Raw genomic sequence first — 7,911 nt, forward strand, 5'->3', positions numbered from 1 at the left:
TAATTTTATATCCAGCTACTTTGCTGAAGTTGGTTATCAGGTTTAGGAGCTCTCTGGTGGAATTTTTGAGGTCACTTAAGTAAGTATGGTGGGTTTTAGAGGCTTAACGTCACCCAACATCTTCCCTGTCAGGTAGGGAAGTAGGCAGACATGGGGGAAGAGCATTGAAGACTATGCCGTGGACAGTGAGAGAGGAGAAGGGTTTGTCAGGCCCGAGGTATTGGTAAAGCAGGAGAGAACTGGGGTGTGGTAGAGGGAAGGCCAACAGGACTTCCTGGGGGGCTCAGTGTATTTTTGTAAGAGGAAGAGGAGGTTGGGTGGTTCCAAAGGTTCTATCAGAAGCCACCTCAAGAAGGAAGTTTGCTATCTGAGCTAGGGAGGGTGGGGAAGGGGTAGGACTGGTAAGCAGGGTCCAGTCTTGCAGATGATACTTTGTGTGATATGGTCATATTGAGTATATTCTGAATAAGGTGACAAAGCGTGTTTATTACCAAAGCTGTTCACTCCCTCACATTCTCGAGTCCCACAAGGTCACGTGGTTATCAGTTACCAACACCTGTAAAGCGATTATCCAGGGAGGAGGAGTGGAGAAAGGAGGAACCTATAGCCCGTAGGTGCTCCAGTTACACATCCTGACACTGACAGTGGGCACCAGAGCCTCCGTCCTGGGTAGACCTCACCAACATGGGCTGCTCCTTGCAAGAAAACGCACAGTTTTCTTCATGTGGCATCCCTCTGGTCATTTAAAACTGTTCCAAAGGGCTTCCTGGACACCCTTCCAATCAGTAAAGGGGTCCCTGAATGTTCTCGCCACCTGCTACCATGAGCTGGAGACGGAGATCATGCTCTGCTTTGGGAAGATTAGAAACATCACAGGATAGCAGGTAAGAAAAAGTTGCTTTTGTTTCTGTAGGAAAAAAAATGTTCATAAAGTTTTCTAGAGTTCTTTTAGCTTGGAGAATAAGCCTGGATCTGGTTACTGTCAACACAAGCTGTGTAGGTAAGGTAATTGTTTGTGTTGTCAAGGGAGATGGAGGGACATTTGTCCCATTGTCACCATGACCAGTTCTCCCTCCACCTGGGAAGAACAACACACATAGCAAGGCTTCCAGCTCTGTGTGTGTAACTGGCTGTTTTTAGGGAATTATTCCTCACAGTCAGACCCTCTGCCTTGATAACTTAATTGCACACACACACACACACACACTTGAATTTGAGTCAATCTTGAAAATAAAAGAGCTTTTGATTAATGCAAAATTAAAACTCTTTCAGAAGCATTAATAGGATAAAGAGAATACAATTAAAGAAGTGTGAGGCTGTCCTGAACCCCACAGCTGCAATGGCCATGACATCAGCAGCTCCTTACTCAAGGCACCAAGTGTCTCTGTGGATAGTTTTAGTTCTGAGTGCGTTCTGTCAGTGTCTAATTTTCTCCTGACCACAAGCATTCTGCTTCTCCTCCTCTTCCTCTTCCTCCTCCTCCTCTTCCTCCTCCTCCTCCTTCTCTTCCTCCTCCTCCTCTTCTCACATTGCCCCGTTACGAGTCTTTTCCACATTCACAACAAGATTAATTCTAGAATATTCCCCAGTTTCCTCAGCCCAACCTCCTCACTTCTCAAGTGTTGATGATGAAATGCTTCTAGAAAGTCTATAAGCACCTGGGAGTGAATGCCTGTAATTCTAACATCCCAGCAGCGAGAGGGTCTTGAGTCTGAGACCAGTTTGAGACATACAAGATCCTGTTTTCAAAAATTATGAAACTTCGAAATAGAAACTTGATTCATGTCTCCTGAGGTAACACACTCTCAGAGTGAAAGAAAAATGTTTGTTCTGACTGTTGCAACCATAATATTAGGTTAGCAACAAGACTACCAACGATGCACCTAAAGCAACAAGCAATTGTTATTTCCCAAAATGAGATGAAATGAACCATTGAATTATGGCTGCATATCACCTAATCTTGTGGGGCCACAAGAACCAGCTTTTGAGCCACCATGCCTAAATATTTGGGAAAGTACTCATCCCCCAAAAGCAACTTGGGCATGTGGAGCAAGAGGAAGGCAGAGGCATCTCCATCTGAATTCAGTGAAGAGATGTGTAGAGGCTGGTTTTGTGTCAACTTGACACAAGCTGGAGTTATCGCAGAGAAAGGAGCTTCAGGTGAGGAAATGCCTCCATGAGACCCAGCTGTAAGGCATTTTCTCAATTAGTGATCAAGGAGGGAGGGCCCATTGTGGGTGGTGCCATTCCTGGGCTGGTAGAAAGCAAGCTGAGCAAGCCAGGGGAATCAAGCCAGTAAGTAACATCCCTCCATGGCCTCTGCATCAGCTCCTGCTTCCTGACATGCTTGAGTTCCAGTCCTGACTTCCTTTGATGATGAAGAGCAGTGTGGAAGTGTAAGCTGAATAAACCCTTTCCTCCCCAACTTGCTTCTTGGTCATGATGTTTGTGCAGGAATAGAAACCCCTACTGAGACAAGATGTTTTCTCCTTTTTGTCTCAGACACAACAATCTTGCCCAGAAAGCACTCTGTGGGAGACTACTCAAATATGATTAGCCAAAGCTTAGTCACATGATCATGTCTAAATTGAGACCCAAACCAGTAAGTCTGATTATAGCTGATCCTTGACTCAGGTTCCAAGCCTGGGAAGACACCGTTGCTCTCCTGAAAGGCAATGACCCAATGCTGAAACAGAAACAGAGTTTATAAGCCAGAGAAGGTAGGGATGACACTGGATGGGAAATCAGACTCCTGTCTTCCCGCTGCAGCTCTCTTGGTTTTCCCTCTTCTAGCCACTCTGTGCTACTTTACCCATCTTCCTCTGCATACTGTTTAATTGCAGGGACTTCTAAGGTTCTAGCCAGGTCATCTTGTGCTTCTCCTCTCTGCACTCTGCTTAGGAACGCTCTCCACAGATTCTGACCTTTGAACACTTATTTCCCACTTGACTTCACTGTTTGGGGAGGTTTGGGAGGTATGGCCGTGGGAGAAGGTGTGCCGCTGGGGGTGGGATTTGAGGTTTTAAAATCTCCCACTGTTCGAAGTTGGCTCCCTCTGCTTCATGCTTAGGGTTTAAGACGTGAGCCCTCAGTGACTGTGCTAGCCACCATGCCTGTTGCTTACTGTCATGTCTCCCAGCCATGGTTCTGAGCCAGGGAAGACACTGTTCCAGAACCACAAATCCCAGATAAGCTCTTCCTTCCATAAGTTGTGCCCTAGCCCTGGTGTTTTATCACAGCAACAAAAATGTACAATAAATTTAATGAATGCTAAGTTCTGAGTTTTCCTTACATATCTTGCTTGCCCTCTTTTCTTTTGTTCAATGTGATATTTAATACACCATTCCGAGGGCCAAACTCTATAGTAGAAATTCCATAACATTTGTCAGAAATTAATTAAACACACTTGTATCGGCCACACTTGGACTGAGAAAAGATGAAAGACAGAAGAAACACAAGCTTAAGACAGTGATATTCTGTAGAAATGTCCACTCTGATGGAGGTTGGTATTTACAGTACCTTCGGAGTGTTTAAAGCAGTCCATTCTGCTCACAACAGTGTTACGCTCAACGATGGTGCTGGCTCAAGAAAGATCACTCCTTGGCCTCATCACCTCGGGGTCCAGGAGCATACACAGAGCCGAGCCAATCATTACACTCCAAACCAGGAGCAGAGAGCAAGGGCTGGATTCTTCTGTTCCATTATGTGCTCTGGAGGGGCTCACTTGTGAACCCATAGCACTTCCCATCATCACCTTGCTGTAGATGGGACCTCTGGGGACAAACCATATTCAAACCATACCACTGATGACCCTAATATTAGACACGTGGGGGAGAATGTTCATTAGCTACTGCCTGTCAACAAGCATCCATAAAACCTTGGTTGCATTCAGCAGTGGGCGTGTATCCATAACTTGACAGGAGTAACTGCTCTAGGCTGGGGAACTCTCCAAGTAGAGGCCTGGTAGCTGGCTTTGGCGGGGATGGTGGCTGTCTGTCATGTGTTCATTTGCATTCCCACTGAAGGTACAGTGGTTCCTAGGCAGGCTCTTCTCACGGGCATGACAGAAGCACCGTGGGACAACTCTTGGAGTCCTTTAAAGTCTCCTCTCAGAATTGGCTCTCTGCCACTTTGTCAAATTAGTCAAAGTGAGCTACTAAGCCAAGGCCACGGTCAAGGGCAACGCATGTTGCCTTTCATGGAAGGACACACAGAGTTACCGGCAAGGACCATGGACAGAGCGAAGGTGAGAGGATTGGGGCAATGATACCTCAGTCTGCCCAGGGATGCGCAGCATGCTAAAGACAACAGAAGAGAGACCCCAGCAAGGGGGAGGCCTGGGCAGACCTGAGGTTTGCTCTTTCCACAGCTGCATCTCACTGTAGTTCAAACTACACCCTGCAGTCCATTTAGAATAGGTTGCCCCGATGCCAGCTCCATCCCACCCTGCTCCATTTGTTATTTATTCAGTAATGGGGGATGGCTCTCCAGGCGAGTACTCTGGCTGTGGATTCCTCTGGTGTGGTTGTTATGGGAAACATTTCATTTCACATCTGGTGATGCAATTTGCTGTCTCTCAACTAAAAAGATGAGGTAGAGAAAAAAGGAAATTCATACTCTGTTGGGCTGTAAAGGATAATGATTAATTTATTCCAAGCTATACACAAATCAGACTATCATCTTTCAGACAGAATCAATAATACAATTTTAAGCCCACACACATTTACAAATGCTAGCACTCCAGTGCAGCTGGGTTGCCATGGGCAACCAGGGCATGCCAGCTCATGATCTGAAGCAGGCTGCTGTCTTCCAGCCTTGCAAGCATATTCAGCATACAGAATTCTAGGGATCCCAGGGCATCCGTGTTGGCTCTGATCTGGCCGCCGCACAAATGCACCCCTGTGATGATTTGGATTAGCTCTTGTCTGAATTGCTTAGTGCTTTTTAAGCTCCTGCTTGCACCAGCTTTCTTTGATATACTTTCTCTGTCTGTCTCTGTGGACTGGGCATGCGCAGAGGGTAGATAGGGGAGCCATGGACGGTCAGAAGACGATGCGAAGAGGTGGAGATGGCTCAGGTGCTCAGTGTAGCCTGAGACAGAGCTCAGAGAGGCAGGCTTGTTGCTAACTAGAAAGCAGGGCCAGTGGAGACCGAGCTATGGCTGATACCCCTAAGCAAAACCTCTCCATAGGTTACCTGATCTGTCTTTTTACTCTTAAAACAAGGAGGAATGGGATTATAAACTCCTTTTGCCTTGTTGGGCAGCGAAAAAGAAAACTTTCCTTTCCTAGTATATATTTACCAAAAAATAAACAAGCAAGATCTTTGCACTGTAGATTAAGCAGGGGCCTAGCAGACATCGTTCTAAGTACAAATTCCTAAAGGGCTCCGTGCTTCAGAAGAGAAGTCTACAAACCATCCCTGCCTCTGTTTCCTTAAGATGCAAACCCTCTCTGGGAGAACCAGACATCCAAGGTACCACTGGAGATTCGGTGACATTGTGGCAAAATGAACTGTACTTAGGATTATTGTTTAAATGTGGCTTCGTTTATATCTAATTTCCATGCACTACAATAAAAATTATGAAATATTTGTCAGATTCACTTTGTTGTTGATTTATCTAATCACAATCCTTCCCTTGCCCAGATCCTTGACCCATCCTCATGTCGTCTTTACTTCCCTTCAGAACAGAAGCAGTTTATGAGGACCTGGTTGGGGCCCGACCCTCCCTCCCTCCCTTCCCACAGTGAGAAGGGCTCAGCTTATGCTTCTTATCTTGGCCAAGTACAGTAGAGGCCCTGCCCCCACACCCCCAAAAGCATTTTCTGAATTTGAGAATCCTAACTAAAGCCATGGCTGTCCAGGCTGCCCAGAGTGTTGCACAAGCCAGGTTCGATGGACCCCAGAGTTCTTTAGAATCTCCTAAAGGAACTATGTCTATGTGGTGTCCATGCAGCATCCTGAAACCAGCAGCTATCCTGGGGGAGCCCATGCTGCTTCGAGCTCAGACATCCCCGACAAGGCCTCGGCCTTCAGAGGAGCCCAGCCTTCAGAGTGTGGAGCCCCCCATCTGGCTGCTGCGGGAATGCCTCACTCGAGAAAGAATGCGCAGCCACTCGGTCAGCACCCAAGAGTCTACACACAGGAGGACGCCTCTGCGCCACGCAGACCTGGCCCAGAACCTGAGGGCTGAAAAGGTAAGAATGCAGACTAGACTGCACCCTCATGCCCAGGCAAATCTATAGCAGAGACCTGAGGCTGGGTTCCCTAGGCATATTGGGAGTTCACTTATCACCAGCGACACAGTGAAAACCTTGGGCCATAATCAGGTCCCTCTGCATCAGCTTGGTACCCACCCCTTTGCTGCTGAAACACCCCTAGTTACCTTGGATCCTGCTGCCTCCACATCTCTCTTCTCTCTCCTTCAGATGCCCACCCACAGTGTTTCAAGGCCCAGTTCCATTCTAGCAACTAAGCTATCCCCAGCTAGAAGCTCACCCTAACTGGTAAAATTTTAAGTGCACAGTCTAATGTGCACTAGAACACTGTGCCGTGCTACACAGCAGATAACTAGAACCAACTCATCTTGCAGGATGGTGGCTTCATCGAGGGCCCTTTAAAAAGCTAAGATGAGAAACACCATAAAATCTAGTGACTCTCCCCCTGGGTTGACACCAAAAGAACTGAAGGAAGGTTCTAAGGAGGGAGATGCATCCCCACGAACACAGAACCATTTCTCCAAAACTGAAGATGCAGATGATACAGCCCGAGATGTTGCTTACAACCATGCTGGGGTTTGGTTTGTTTGTTTGTTTTATCATGTCAAAAGTATGATAGGCTCTGAAACTCCCAGTGAGGGGTGGGGTGAGGTGGGGATGGGTATGGGGTGGGGACATGGGTGAAGGTGCAGGGTACTATGGGCTGACGGGCTGACACCACTGCAGAACAAGACAGATGACCTAAAAATGCCCTAGATTTAAATTCACTATGGGACAACAAGCGCACAGGAGCTATTTTAATTTTATGGTAGAACAGACGAGAGCCAGAGTTGCTCATAGAGCAGAATATTGGCTTTGGATGTAGGAAAAGAAGACGTCGTCAGACTAAATACATCCTCGCTGACAGATGGCAGCAAAAAGCACAGGAAAAAAGTAGACAGGAAAACTTTCCCACGTGTGAACTGGACCAGGTTTATGACTGGGATCTGCCCATGTGTGAACTGGCCCAAGTTTATGACTAAGAACCTGCCCATGTGTGAACTGGCCCAGGTTTATGACTAAGGACCTGCCCATGTGTGAACTGGCCCAGGTTTATGACTAAGGACCTGCCCATGTGTGAACTCGCATAGATTTACGGTTTGGGACACTAGATTCCTTCCATCTCTGAGAAGCCCAAACTTGGTTCCACCACCCTAGACCAATTTTTTCATATTGCACTTGAGCCTTCCTCACGTCTTATGCCCAAGAAACTTCTAGAAGTTTCACTCTCAGTCCTTTGAAGATACTTTCATTGTTCGGCAAGTCTGAGTATATAAATAACCAGGCCAGGCAGTGGTGGCACATGCCTTTAATCCCAGCACTTGGGAAGCAGAGGCAGGCAGGTTTCTGAGTTCAAGGCCAACCTAGTCTACAAAGTGAGTTCCAGGACAGCCAGGGGTACACAGACTAAAACACACATAGCATGGTATTCCACCGGCGCAGTCTGCAGTCTGCTTCTGTTGCACTAAGAAAGCACCTGGCACTGTGCAATCTTGGTGGACAGGATCAGTCTTGGTGATCCCTCAATCCATGGGAGAAATCGGGGTCCCAGTAATCAGGCGGGCAAGGAGTTGGCAATTAAAAAGATGGCAGACACAACACAAGGAAGTGCAGGATCTGAATGTATATTCTTAAAATTAGGCATCAGACCTTT

At 47.0% G+C, this 7,911-nt stretch overlaps 1 long non-coding RNA gene across 1 annotated transcript in view; it reads left to right on the forward strand.

Moving 5' to 3' along the window:
* The first annotated feature begins 6,094 nt into the window (after positions 1-6,094).
* The window catches only part of LOC116071052, a 9,212-nt gene continuing 7,395 nt past the window's right edge, over positions 6,095-7,911 (forward strand). The window contains exon 1 of the long non-coding RNA XR_004110689.1: positions 6,095-6,197. This is a non-coding gene — a long non-coding RNA (uncharacterized LOC116071052). The remainder of the gene's footprint in view (positions 6,198-7,911) is intronic.

The sequence above is a fragment of the Mastomys coucha genome, unplaced genomic scaffold (assembly GCF_008632895.1).
Source record: "Mastomys coucha isolate ucsf_1 unplaced genomic scaffold, UCSF_Mcou_1 pScaffold22, whole genome shotgun sequence".
Lineage (NCBI taxonomy): Eukaryota > Metazoa > Chordata > Mammalia > Rodentia > Muridae > Mastomys > Mastomys coucha.